General features: G+C 51.5%; 1 long non-coding RNA gene across 16 annotated transcripts; it reads right to left on the bottom strand.

Annotated features, from left to right (window-relative positions):
- Nucleotides 1–7: 7 nt before the first annotated feature.
- LOC127385349 (uncharacterized) lies at nucleotides 8–11122 on the bottom strand. Of its 16 annotated transcripts, none has more exons than XR_007889643.1 (10): nucleotides 10824–11122; nucleotides 8847–9070; nucleotides 8705–8755; nucleotides 8544–8614; nucleotides 8314–8360; nucleotides 6237–8206; nucleotides 5738–5911; nucleotides 4691–4971; nucleotides 2535–4025; nucleotides 8–332 (listed from the first exon to the last, which is right to left on the bottom strand). It is a non-coding gene; the product is annotated as an uncharacterized LOC127385349 (long non-coding RNA). The 16 variants fall into 16 exon arrangements; XR_007889645.1 differs by lacking the exon at nucleotides 10824–11122 and having other exon boundaries at nucleotides 8847–8899; nucleotides 9000–10810; XR_007889641.1 differs by lacking the exon at nucleotides 10824–11122 and having other exon boundaries at nucleotides 8847–8899; nucleotides 8980–10810.
- Between the last annotated feature and the right edge of the window lie 2690 nt (nucleotides 11123–13812).

Genomic DNA, 13812 nt, shown 5'->3' on the forward strand with positions numbered 1-13812 from the left:
ACCATGACCAACCGAGGCCAAGTCCATCAGGCCCTGCTGGAGTGCAGGGAGCGCTCTCTGCCAGTCTTTTGAGCACCACAACTGACAGGCCATGGACACAAGGTCATCCTGTAGCAAAGGCGGTGACAAAGCTGGTTGACCAAAGGGTGGCAAAAGGCAACAAAGCCTCTTGTGTGACCACAGCTCCAGTGACAGGCAGGTCCCTTTGCCCACAGCGCCTTTCTCCTTCCTCCCCTTCAGTCCTCTGCTCCTCTTCTCTTCTCGCTCGTTCTTGACTCACGGTTCCTTCCCCACGTGATGGATGACTCTTCTTTCTTCTCCACCAGCAGCTGCTGTCAAAACAGAAGGACAAGGTCAAGACCCAGAAGTCCCTGCTCCTCTGCCTGGAGGACAGAGGGGTGCTGAGCCGGCCCCTGCACAGAAGCTCTGCACAGCACCACCTGATCCCTGGCCCTCCTCCTACTCCTACCCCCCATCCCCTATCAAGAAGCGACCACCCCCCACACCACAGCCCCCCCAGGAAAAAACCTCGCCAATCTGCTTCTCTCATCCGATCACGGCTCCGGGTGCCTGCCGAGTTCCAGACGGTGCTGGAGGTGGGCTCCGAGGGGGGCACCCTGGGCAAATGCAGCCGGGCAAGCCAAGCAGCAGCCAAAGAGGCTGCTCAGCCCTGCTTGCGACACCCGGGGAGCCAGACAGCTCGGCCTTCCCCCCCATGACAAGGATCAGCACTCAGCAGCCAGGAGGTGGAGACAGGGGGACAAGGCTCCAGACTCAAGGACAGGGGGAGCAGACCCCCTGCCCCACAAACCCTGCCCCAACGCCTCTGAAAGGCCAGGCCCAGAGAGACCCGCCTGATGACAGGGGGTCCCCTCCCACTCTCCCTCCCAGCACCTCCCACCAGCCGCAGGGGATGCACACAGCCCTGCTCACAGGCTGCTCCCCCTCGGCTCGGCGCTCCCCAGAAACCTCAGGGAGCCCGAGACTCTGACCTAAGCCCAGCTTGCGGGCTGGCCCTCCTGCCTGCAGCACAACACCGCGGCTTCAGGAGCCCCCTTTTCCCCCGGGCTGTGGATACTGTGGCTCTCAGCCTCCTCCCAGGGTTGCCCCTCTCTCTGGCCAGCCCAACCACAGGGAACGTGGCCAAAGGAGCTGGCAATGCTCTTGCCCCAAGGCAACAATCGACCCTTGACCGCCCATCCCCAGAAGAGTTCAGATCCTCAACAAGCTGCACCAACCCCCTGACCACCCTCCTCCCCTCAGGTGCTTTTCCCCTCATGGATCTTCCCCTTCCCCCTCAGGGATCTTTCCCCCCTCTCTTTCTCCCCTCAGGTGCTCTTCTGCCCTAAGGGATCTTTCCCTTCTCCTCTTCCTCTCAGGTGCTCTTCCCCTTTCCCTTTACCCCTCCGAGATCCACCTCTCCCCCTCAGGTTTCTTCCCCCTCTCTGCTTCCTCTCAGGTGCTCTTCCCCTTTCCCCCCTTCAGGGATCCATCTCTCCCTGTTAGGGTTCGATCTCTCCCCCTCAGGGTTCGATCTTTTCCCCCCTCAGGGATCTTCCCCCTCTCCTCTCCCTCTCAGCTGCTCTTCCCCTTCCCCTTTCCCCCTCAGGGATCGATCTCTCTCCCTCTCGCGCTCTTCCCGCCCTCCTCTCCCCCTCACGCGCTCTCCCCCCTCCCCTCTCCCCCTCCCCCAGGCGCGCGACTCTTCCCGCCCCGCGCTCGCGGCCGCTGCTCCCCCCGCCCCCGCTAGAGACGCCCCCGCGAGACGCCCGCGCGCTTCCCGCCGCAGGGGGCACGCGCCCCGCCCGCCCCGCCCCTCCCCGGGCGGGTCCCCCCCCCCGCAGGCGCGCGACCCCCGCTCAGGCGCCCCCCCCCCAACCGTCCGACCCCTCCCCCCCCCTCCCGGCGGGGACGGCGAGAGAGAAATAAAGAGGGAGGGTAAGAAAGGGGGGGGGGGGGGGGAAGCGAGAAAAGGGGGAAGCCGGGGGGAAGCGGGGGGGGAGGCTGGCAAGACAGACGGAACGGGGGTGCGAAAGCAGGAAAGGGGGCAAGAAAGCAAGGAAGAAAAGATGCAGCCAGAAAGAAAAGATACTTTGTAGAAAGAAAGCCATTGTGAGAGAAAGGAAGAAATAAATTCAGAGATAAAGAAATTTAAAGATATTAAGAAATAAAGATTTAGAAAGAAATAAATACATTTGGAAAGAAAGAAATTCCTAAAGAAAGCAAGCATGCTTGTGTTGCTCTGCATCTAAACTGCTAACTTGAACAAGAGAGAAAAAGAAAGTAACAATAACAGTAGGAGTAGAAATAATAACAACAACCACCAAATTCTACTTCAGGATAACAATGCCAAGTTCCATAAATAAGTGAAAACATTTGACCTCCAGGCACAAGAGGTGTCAGTGAAAATGCCATGAAAGCTGCATTTTAATTTGTCCCCTTAATTTCTCCAGGAAGAACCACCCAAGGTCCCCTGCAATTAGAAGAGCTTTGAATTCTGCTGTTGAGGGGGAGAAAATAAGAAAAGGATTTACCTCAGCAGCAGCCTGCAAGTCTGTGTAATGCATCTGAGCTGGGAGAAGCTGCATCTTGAACCATTCCTCCAGAGCCTCATCTGTGGACCTAGTTACCTTTTAACTGACAAAGTGAAAATGCACCTGTCATTACAGCATAAGAAAAGACTGTTTCTGTTCTTCAGGTGCTTCCAACCTGATCCTGAAGAAGTCATTTAGGGGGAACAGCTGAATGTGATTGAGGAACCTCAACACTTTTGAGGGCAATAGGACCAGATCCTGAACAGTGCATGGATAAATTTCAAGCTACTACAAAACCAGGATGAAATAAATGAATCATACAGAGCTTTGGGAAACAAGTACATACAAACAGAATGCATAAATCTGCATACATGCAAATCAGTCAGGAAACCATTAGAGAGGTATCATGTCATCCCTTGAGCTTTGCTTTTGCTCCCCTTTCAAAGATGCTCTGTACAACAACTGCCCATCTCACAGGAGTTTATGGTGAGTCTGATTTGCATCATGCTATTTACCACTGTGCACAGCTCCCTTGCAGAAAGTTAAGAGAAAACCTGGAGATGGCTGTAGCTGTAGCAAGCACCTAACACTGCCTAGAAGTCCATGACATGCAGAAATATTGAATGTATTTTTACCAAAAGTTCCAGCTTTTGTTACTGTCACTCTGGCATCTTCCTCAAAAGAGGAGGAGAAAAGATCTTGGAGAAAATGCAGGAGCAGGGAAAGTGTGAAGGAGATGTGAACACACAGCAGCAGACCTTTGCTGGGAGACAGATGGGGGTGTTTAAACCTCCTGCTGAGATTCCCACTGATCCCTACTGAAGGTAGAAGACCTGGAACCAGCTATCAGGCTCCAGGCAGCCAGGGAAAAATGCTGTGAATGACATCAGTCCTGTCCCTGCTCTTCTCTGAGGACTCACTCCCTCAAGATCAGAGCTGTGACTTTAGCAGGCCAAGCCCTGCTCAGAGACAGAGGTTATTTTAGAGTATTTTAGATTAGACAACAAATTAATTTCAAATTAGTGTGGGATGTTTTGACAATTTCTTTTAGCTTTGATAAAACCAGTAAGTGAAAGTGTTTGGTTAGGTAACAAAAAACAGGAAAAAAAAAAAATCAGATGCCAAATGGTGTTCTTCCTCTTGCAGTCAGCATGGTTTTCCAGGTAAATTTCTTTTTCTCCCCCCCACCAAATTCTGGAAAATCTTTATTTAAAATTGTTAAAAGAATCCTTTGCAAGTACAGACTAATATTTCCAATATGTTTTTCTAGCCTCTTTTATTAATGTATTTTTTGGTACTAAAGCTTTTGTAAACAAATAAAGTCTGCTAGGTCTATTAAGATGGAGATATTTTTACTACAACAGAATGAGTTTCTCCCCACACCAATTGGCATATATTAAAGTAACCCATACTGCCTCTTAAGACCAGAGCTTTTTGCTTTACATACCTATGAGTTTTTCTGCATGGAGAAACAAACCAAGTCAGGCAATGCTGTTATATAAATAAAAAATTATTTATGTAACATTAAAATACTCTCAGGTCTCTGTATCTTCTTTTAACCTGATTAATAAAGTTTATCTCGGGATATAGTTCATCCTAATTTATGCATGTTACCTTTTCTTGGGTTTCACTGAGATAAGCTTCCTGGAGTTGATTTTCCACATAACTCACTCTTAGTCATGTAAAATCAACTTAAAAAGAAAAGAATAAATGGAAAATCCCAGCAGTTCAGCTGATAGACTGCTCAAAGAGACCATAGAACCCCACTTGGTAAAGAAATGCAACAGCTGAGATCAGTTTTGTTCATCTGAACTGTTGCTTTTTAAAGCACAGAATCTATATGGGGAATTTCACTTGTCCCTATAATAAGCAGAACACTGAAACTCACTGAGCTACTTCAGAGTTTCACATTTCATTATGCATTTTCCTCTTCTGTCATGAGACAGAGGAGCAGAACCTCCTCAGCTGTCTTTTCCACACTGCTTTTGTCAAGCCAAACCACAGACAGAAATCCTAATCCATGTCTTCCAATGCCATATGGTCATAGGATCCCCTATCCTGACATCCACTTCTTTCTTTGGTTGTAACTTGCTAGTGATTTCCAGAAGAAACTGTAATTTTCTCATGATTATAATCTTATTAATTACCATACTTACACTTGAGAATGTCTTCCCTGGTTGCTTTCTGCATAAAGATGAGTATTTTAACTGCATCTTCCAGTCCAAGTTCAAATTAACACCTCAGATCATGCACCTGAGGCAGAAAAATAAGGAAAACAGCAAAGCTCCAGAAATTAAAGATGGGATTTAACTCTGGCAGGTTTCCAACAATTGAAAGGGAGTATGAGAAATATTTGTTCAGCATCTGAACACACCAGTGGCTGGTATCTGCTTCAGGTGTCATGGTCAGTCTGCCTTGGGATTCCTCCAGCAAGTTCCTAGGAAATCAGGGGTATTTCCAGGAGGCTTGCCCAACACGGCCAGGTTTTACTCCACAAAAAAATCCAACTTATGAACCACAGTGTTTCCAGCTTTCCTAGAGGATGATCCTATTCCTATGCATGATTTTCTACAAAGAGCCTCCCAGAGATCAGGGTCTGACAACAGCAGCTTGTGACTCCATTATGAAGTGAAAAATAATGTGTTATTAATTGATTAGCAACAAGTGTGTCACTTTTTCAAATAAGTAAGTCTTATAAACAAGTCTGTGAAGTTCTGAAATTGTTCAGAATTATTTTTCCATCAATATTCTGAGTGCTGGTTTTTCTATCAATGTCTGCTTACATTTAAAAAAAGGCTGGGAAAGTGTGTTTGAGAAGCAGCACAAAAAACATTTGAGGCCAAAAAAATCATTACGGATTGCAACAAAAGAGAAGTTTGGTACTTTCCATCAAGTCCATTTTCCAGCACAGATCTGGTCACCGCTACTTGTATGTCTCCATCTTAGACAAATAAAAGCATTTTGTGAAGAAATGGCTTCTTAGCAGGAAGAAGCCAACCTACACCAGGCTCTAAGTGTTATGCAGCTCTTCAATCAATGCAATAGGAAAGCTTAGGTTCTGTGGCAGGTCCCTCATGCACTGGGAAACACTTAGACCTGGAGGGGAAGCAAGTCTCTCCCATGCTGACAGCCTGGAACCACGGGGGAAGAGGATGACATGCGGGACCGGCACGGAGGTGGGAATCCTGCATCACTTCACTCACATGCTGACTGTGAGAGGATGCAGAAGGTGCTCTGGGGCCTTCCCAAATCTCTCCAGAGTCCTGACCACAAGCTGCCAAGCTGCTGTTTGTCTCTGGAAATGCAATGCACAGCACCAGGCCATCCTGAACCATCCAGGTGGGGACCCCAGGGGACTAGGAGGGCTTGTGTACCACCTATGAACACAACCAAGGGATGCTCCTAAAACAACTGACAACATGACACCTGAAAAACACCTGCTACTTCAGCCCACTAGTCACTGCTCACCTCCCCCAAGTCACCTGCAGTGCTGATGTCCTGCTCTGCTCCTGGCTTTGTGCCTCCAAAATAAAAACCCCAACACCTAGAAGGCAGCCAACACAGCCACCACTTGCTTCTTCCCTCCAACACCGTCGCCCAACTCACCTTCCAGCGCTCTGCTCCCTCCGTGCCTTTTGGCTTGTCCCTCTGCATAACACTGCACCTCAAACCTGCTGCTTCAGCACCCCATCCATCACTCACCTTGCCAGAGGCCGCTCTGCTGATAACATCTCACTTCACACTTGGATTTGCACCCAGAAAATCCAGCCAGAGAAGCTCAAGCTTGTCAGAACCACCAGCTGTCCTGCCGATACTCCGGAGCTGGATGCCTGTCCTTCTTCAGCCGGCACTCTGCTCCCCTCTTCCGTGCCCTTGGCCTTGCTGCTTGTTGCTCTGCATCTGAAACAACACAAACACACCCTGTAAAGCAAGTCACCTGCACAGCCACAGGTAGCTTGGTGAGGCCAGAGGTCTCTCTGCCTTTTGCATATACCTTCTCACTACAGCTAGAAGAAGAAAAGCCAGCTAGGGAGCCCCATCTGTGCAAGCTAAGGCACCTTCCAGATCTGACCCGCTCCCCTTCCACACTAACTGCTGCTCCCAACCAGTCACGAGGTTCAGACTGGACCCCCTTGCTTTCTAAACTCCTTCTCAGAGGAGTCTAGGTGCGGCTGGATCCAATCCTAGCCCCGGACCATAAAGAAAAGTGAACACAACTGTGGCAGCTGCCTACACCTGTTTGCCCAGAGATGGACCGTATGGTCTCTGCCAACAGAACTGGTCCAAACCAACTTACTTCCACACCCCCATAAAGCTACACTACCCTGTCATCAGTACTGCTGCATCCCTGGGCAGGGCAGCTCCAACCCTCACACACAGACCAGGACTACACACGGACACCCCGAGTGTTATACCTCATTATACCAAAAGTGGGGTCATTCACCTACTATGCAAGATGCCAAAATACATACAGAGCCAAGGTATTTTCATTTATTTCATTCATTTAGGCAAACACAGGGCGAGAGGCGGTAAGACACAAAGCTGCCCCCTGAAGTCACAAAACTCTACACATTCACACACTTTTGGTTAGTTTGCTCCACCTAATACATATTCACGGTTATTCTACTCTGATTGGTTAGTGAATTTCTCACTCTGATTTCAAGGTACAGCACACACAGTGCGTAGGTCTTCAGTTGGAGGTGGGCAGCCTAAATGCTGAAGGTCTGGTTTCCATATTGTTGATTTTGTCACGAGCAGACGTCGCTCAGCTACAGCAACTTCGGCAATTCTGCCACATTTTAAGAAAAGCACGTGCTTCCCCATCTTCTTGTTTCAACAAGATCAGGATCTTTGTTTCACAAGACCTTTGTAACTTTCTATAAGTCTCTTGTCCTTGCTCAGTAAAAGATTCCCATAGGGAAGATGATGCTGGCAGAGAAGCCCTACGGTGCCACGATGGCACGGATGCTCTAAAGCAGACCTGCCAAGGAGAGGAGATTGCAGCCACACACAAGAGAAAGCTGCCATCAAAGCCAGAATAAGGGATGTGTGAGAAGCCATGCTCGAAGACCCAAGACCAGTGAGGACATGGGGATGAAACCCCAGAAAATGACTCTGTGGAAACAGCAGACTCAAGAGCAGAGCTGCGGGCAGCACCTGGCTGGCCACCGCAAGAGATGAACGCTCAGGAACAGCCAGCAAGTGACACACGCCAAAGAGATCCACGCATCAAGCTGTAATTGTGAGATGAGAAGGGCTCAACAGGCTCTGTGCCAGTGAAGTGATGCATTCTGGACTCTTGGGAGGGCTACCGAGGTGCCTGCTGGTCACCGAGCTATGGAGGCACCAAGACCCAAGGAACATACAGTCTAAGACACAGAAAACAGACGACACGAAGTACACGCCAGACACAGGTTGGAGCTGCCCTGCCCTGTACACGCTGACATTGTGCTGAAGAGTAACCCGCTCCCTTTGCCTGCCCCAAGGGGACTGTGCCCTGCCAGTCCTCTCCCCTACACCAACTTTGAAAACCCCCCCTCCAATCCCCAACCTTGTCCCCTCCTCCCAGCCCCTCCACTTAGCTTTCAGATGGCCAGGGCTCCGCAGCCTTCCTCCTCGACAAGCCATCCTTGCCGGGATGTTCCTGCCATCGCCAGGCTCCTCATAGTGATCTGGAAAAACAACGACAAACTCACAATTAGTACTGATAAGCATCACATCAGCCACTGCCAACCTCTTCAATATCCCCTGCTCAGAACCCCCATGGTGTTCTCCTCACCTGCTGGTTCCAGAATCAGATGCTGAGGCCATCCTTGCTTGTGGCATCTAAGATACCAAAAGACCCAAATCACTGCTGTGCTTGTGACAAGTACCACGACCCTCCTTGCTACCACCCTGGCTCACCCCAAACACCCACCCAACCCCAACGGCAGCCTGCACAGCACCTACACACCCAAAAGGTAGATGCTTCACTGAGTTCCCACAGGTAACTTTCTCCTAGACACCAACCTGGCTGACGCCTGTGTCATCTCCACAGATGGCCCGTTGGCATGCTGCTCCACTGCTCCAAGGCTGCAAAACTGAAGCAAACAGCACATGCTGAGACACTGCCCGAGCCCACAGCCTGCCCACAGCTATTCCCATCTACCACTCTCACCTTTGTGGCTCACCTGTCTGGCCTCTGATGGTCACAGGTTGCCACGTCCAGCCCTGTGTGCCGCCTGGAAAACACAAACAAGGGATGCTCATCACACACTGACAACACAACACCTGGAAAACAACTGCCAGTTCAGCCTGCTAATTGTCACTGACCTTGCTCGAGTCACCTCCAGTGCAGATCTCCCGCTTCCCTCCGTGCTTTGCACCTACAAAACAAACCCAAACCATGAGCCAGTTGATAGAGGCACCACTCACACCTTCCCTCACAACCCAGGGGACAACTCACCCAGACTCTTCAATACGCACCGACCCAGCTCCTCACCGCGCTCTGCTCCTCTCCTCCATCACCCTCTGCTGCGTGGCTCCTCTCCCTGCATCTGAAAAAGCAGTAACAAGCAATCAGCCGGATGCAATTCCAGAGATTCTCATTTAGGAACATCTTCGAGATCCTAACTACCTACAAGGGAGCTAAAAACCAAGTTAACATTACGCCCCACACATTCAGGCCTTAACAACCTGGACACCCAACCTGCTTGGCTATGGCTCCAGCAGCCTCTCCCAGGTGGCTCCAGCCACCCCCTCTCAAAAACACTATGAAAATGGCCACCTTCCCCTGCTGAGGGCTGCTACTTCACTTCAAATGCTCTATCTGCACCCCAACAGGCACAGGCAGCACAGCAACACAAACCACAGGCTCTCCTTGCTATTCTTCTCCCAACCCCACAGTTGCTACAGGCTCCAGAGAGAGCAGCTCCAACCCAACAGCACAGAGACACAACACACAAACACAAAGGATGTGACACAAGCATGAGAGGAAACTCTCAGCAACAAAAAAACTCCTTCTCCAATGCAGATGCCACCAGGTGGCAAGACATACAGGACCGCAAGCAGGAGATGAGTGCTGAAGAGTCCAGAAAGTCCCTCCTTTCGAGTTGTGAGCTTCAGACAGGACCTCCTTGGTTTCTCAGCTTCTTCTCAGGGCAGAGCCTAGGTGCAGCTGGATCCAGTCTTCACCTCCAACCTGAGAGAGAAGCTCAGACCCTCAGTTCTGCCACAGAACCAGTTTACTGCAGCTCGAGCTGGGTGCTTCCAGTCTTGCTCTCTTCCACTTGTTTCTCAGCTGGAAAAGTCTTCCACATTCTGCTTTTGTCCAGTTGCTCCCACTTAACTTTCAGTCAATGCATCTTCCCAGTTCAGAAGATCGTCTTGAGTAATTATCTTGCCCACATCTTGTTTCCATATTATTACAGCTGGTAGAGTCAAGGTCTAACTAAGGCTCATCACAGGAGTTCAGCTGAAGATTAATTAGAATGGCAGCCTAAGGCCTCATCACTCCAGATACTCAGGCTAAGTCAAGTCACAAGTCCAGTCCAAAGTCAAGTCGCTTAGGTCAAGCAGTGGTCAGTTTGCACAAGTCTTTAACAGGCATGCAATTTGAACTGATATCCCTTTAATTAACACATTAGTCCCAATATTCCTATACTCAATTCACTCGTGATTTCAGCAGTAAGGAGCCCGTAAGGCAGCCCCAGAGAAAGGTCAAACATTGCAAACCATGACAAGAAGCTACAGTCAGAACTGAAACAGACGGATGCACGAGAAGCCTTGGCAAGACCCAAGAATGCAAGGACACAGGGAAGAATGCCCAGAAAAAAAAAGAGATTCTCCCTGTGAAAGAGAAGCCTCCAGAGCGGGGCTGACGACACCGACCGCAACACCGGCGCAAAAAGAGGATCAAGAGGAGACACCCGAGTCGCGAGGCCCAGCGGGGCTTTTGAGTTCAGGCAAGAAAAGCAGCGCCCCACGGGCACTACGAGAGTGAGCACAGATGATGCTCAAGACCTAAGGATGGGCTGCAAGGCGAGTGCTGTGCTCCTGGAGCACAAAGAGGAGACTGGGACCCAAGGAGGGTTTGAGACACAAAAGACAACAGACCACACAAACTACACCATGACACACGCAGGCTGGAGCTGCCCTGCCTGGCACACACTGACATCAAGCTGAAGAGTAACCCACTGCCTTTACCTGCCCAAAGGGACAGTTCCCAGACAGCCCTCTCCCCAGCTCTTGACTTTAAAACCCCTCCCTGCAATTCCCAACTTTGTCCCCCCCCAGCACCCATCCCTCAACTTAGCTTTCAGGGGCCACAGGTCTCAGGACATCCTCCTTTAAAGAAAGCTCCACAGTTCATCAACTCCACGAGTCCCACAGTCAGCAGGTCCCTCATCACCTGCAAAAAAGAAAGATGCACCACAGAATGTTAAACCACCTTCTCACCCCAAAACAGCCCATATGAAGTTACCACCAGCAGAAAAAGCTGCAGGCAACCAACATCCTTCTGACAACATACACTGCTTACCCAGAGCCTCTTGCACAACACGGGTGCCCCTGTTCCAAGGAGCTTCAAAACACACTCAAACAGCTCTAAAGCTCCACCAGCTGCAGCCCCAGCAGAGACCCCAGCCTCAGCCCCCCCACCCCGGCACAGCCCCAGAGCAGACTGAGCTCCCCGGCCACAGGCGGGGGCTCATATATCCCGGGCCCCGCCCAGGGCCCTCCCCACAATCCCCTGGGAATAGGGGCAGCTGGAACACCAGCTGGAATTAAGGGCTGGGGGAGCAGCAGCTGGTCCTGTCACCTGCCTCTGGGGACACGCCCCGGGGCGGGGACGGAAAAGACAGCAGTGAGGACCTGCCCACGAGAAACCGCCCGTGGAAAGATCTCTCGAGGACTACTCGGTGAAGAGACTGATGAAAGGGATCTCAGAATTACTGGTCTCGCTGTGTCAGAGCCGGGCAAGATGCAAACGGGCATCCCCGGGGCAGGAAGGGGCAAGCGCGGCCCCGGAGAGGGAAAGCAGCAGCGGTGCCCGCCGCTCCCGCAGCTGCCCCGGCCGGGCCCTCCTCGCGCGGGGCTTCTGGACACGCTCCGCGGGCAGCGGGCGGGGCAGGAGGGGGCTCGGGGAGCGGCTGCAGGGGAGGGGCTGGGGCTGCCCGGGGCGAGCGGGGCCGGGGGAGGCTCAGGGGGGCTCTGGCCGGGCGGGGAGGTGCCCGGCGCCCGTGCCCGGCGGTGTCCGCCCCCTGCCCCGCTCCCCTGCCCCCGCTGCCCCGGGGCTGCCCCGGCCCGGCTCCCCCCCAGCGGAACGGGACCTGCCGCCGCGGGCGGCTCGAAGCGGCGGGGGCGGCGGCAGCGACGGGGCAGGCGGGGACAGCGACGGGGGCGGCCCCGGCCCGGAGCGCCCGGGGTTCCTGCGAGCCGGAGAGCGGAGCGCAGGCTGCACGCTGGCACCTCGCTCATTCCCTCGGAATGTTTAATTTTTGATCTCTTTCCTGAGGACTGCAGAGAAATTCAGAGTTGTATTTAAAGTCCATTCATCACCCGAGTGATGGGACAACCAGCTCCCTGCACCCCCTGACACCTTGATCTGGAGGATGGGGAAGACGGGAGCAGGCTGTCCCACCCACAGAGTGCCCAGCTTCATCAGACCCGCTGGTATTTCTTATGTTCCTATGCTATGCCACAGAGCTCTCTCACCTTTTCTCAGACTCTTTGCTGTGCCAGAGCCATGCATTACCTTAGAGCCTGCTGATATCACAGTTCAGCCGTTTTCCTGGCCAGAGTAATGCAGAGATTCTGCCTGCTCCCCTTTCTGCCTGTGGATGCACGTGTCTCCCGATTGTCCCTGTGTTGTCCCTCCAGTCTCAGTGCTCTGTAACTCACCCTCCCGGCTTCTTCAGCCTCCCCTGCTACCTGACACTTCCCGCTCTGAGAGGCGCCTTCCAGGGCTGTGCAGCTTTTCTTACGTGCAGGATTCCCTTAGAGCTCGGAAAGCCTCACTAGAACAAAAGAGGGCACTCTCGTACCGCGCTCTGTCTGTACGGGCTGTGTTAGTTTCATGAGTGCTCTGGAGTGTGAGAGCTCTGACCAGTCGTCGTTCATCAGCACATAACTCTACTCCTTTGCAGCTGACTGCCTGTGCTAAGAATCCTTCTCGATAAATGGATGGCCAAGACACGCTCCTCGAGTGCGTGTCCTTCCTGAAAGTGGCTTTAAACTGTCTCCTACTCAAGGAGGGACTAGTATTCCCATCAACGGCTGGGACACGTGCAGCCTGTCTCACCCTTCCCTGCTTCCCTCTGCCCAGCACTGCCAGTAGCTGGATAGGAGATATGGCAGTGAACTCCCCACAAGGATCTTAAAATTAAGCTGTCAGCCAAGGGGGGAGTGGGGGACCTGCCTCATTGCCTGGCAATGCCACAAATACCACAAATGGCAGGTGACAGGGAGTGCCACTGCTGCCAAGCACCATGCAGGGAAGCACTGCCTGCACTCTGCCCTCACCCCTGTCTGTGTGCTGTGGCCACCCAGGACAGAGACATGCTGGCCCTGCTGTGCTTTCATCCCTTCTGAGCAGCACAAGCTTTCCCCGAGACCCCTGTGCCCATCCCGTCACCTGAGAGCTCTGCTGGCCTTTCACCCTAGGTACACATTTCCCTCATTTCCTTCCTTATATCTGCCCCACATACCCAGGTTCTGCTGCTACTTTTCATTCCATTCCTGTCACCAAATACGGGGAAAACAACCCATTGACACCAGTGTGATGCAGAGAAGCAGACACCTTCTTATTAGCACACCGAGGATATGGGGGATAACTTGTCCCAGCGTGTCCTGAGCTGCATTACAATCAACAGGCTTTTTATATATTCAATGTCTATTGTTCAAATTATCTAGCATAAAAATGCATATAGTGCTCACTTTTAATTATTCATTAAGTTTAACCTTTGCATTGATTGGCCCCTTGAGTTACAAAACTTAATACATATTTCTTAACAAAAATCATCGGTCACCTTATTGATTGTAGTACCTGATATTCAAACCAAGCTGAGATAGGGGAAGGGGGTATTCAAGCAGCATAACTGGTTGCTGTGACCTTGGCCACCATGTGATAGCTTCAAGATGTATTATTCTTTCCACAGTAAGTGCTTAAGCATAATATCTTACTCTTTATGTAACACTAGACCTTAGCTACTTGTATGTACCACTAGTCTAGTACATGTGGTTTCTGTGACTACTGAAGTAAAACATAACCACCCACTCCCTCTCCCAATAGGATTCTGAT

Source organism: Apus apus, chromosome 5 (genome assembly GCF_020740795.1).
Source record: "Apus apus isolate bApuApu2 chromosome 5, bApuApu2.pri.cur, whole genome shotgun sequence".
Lineage (NCBI taxonomy): Eukaryota > Metazoa > Chordata > Aves > Apodiformes > Apodidae > Apus > Apus apus.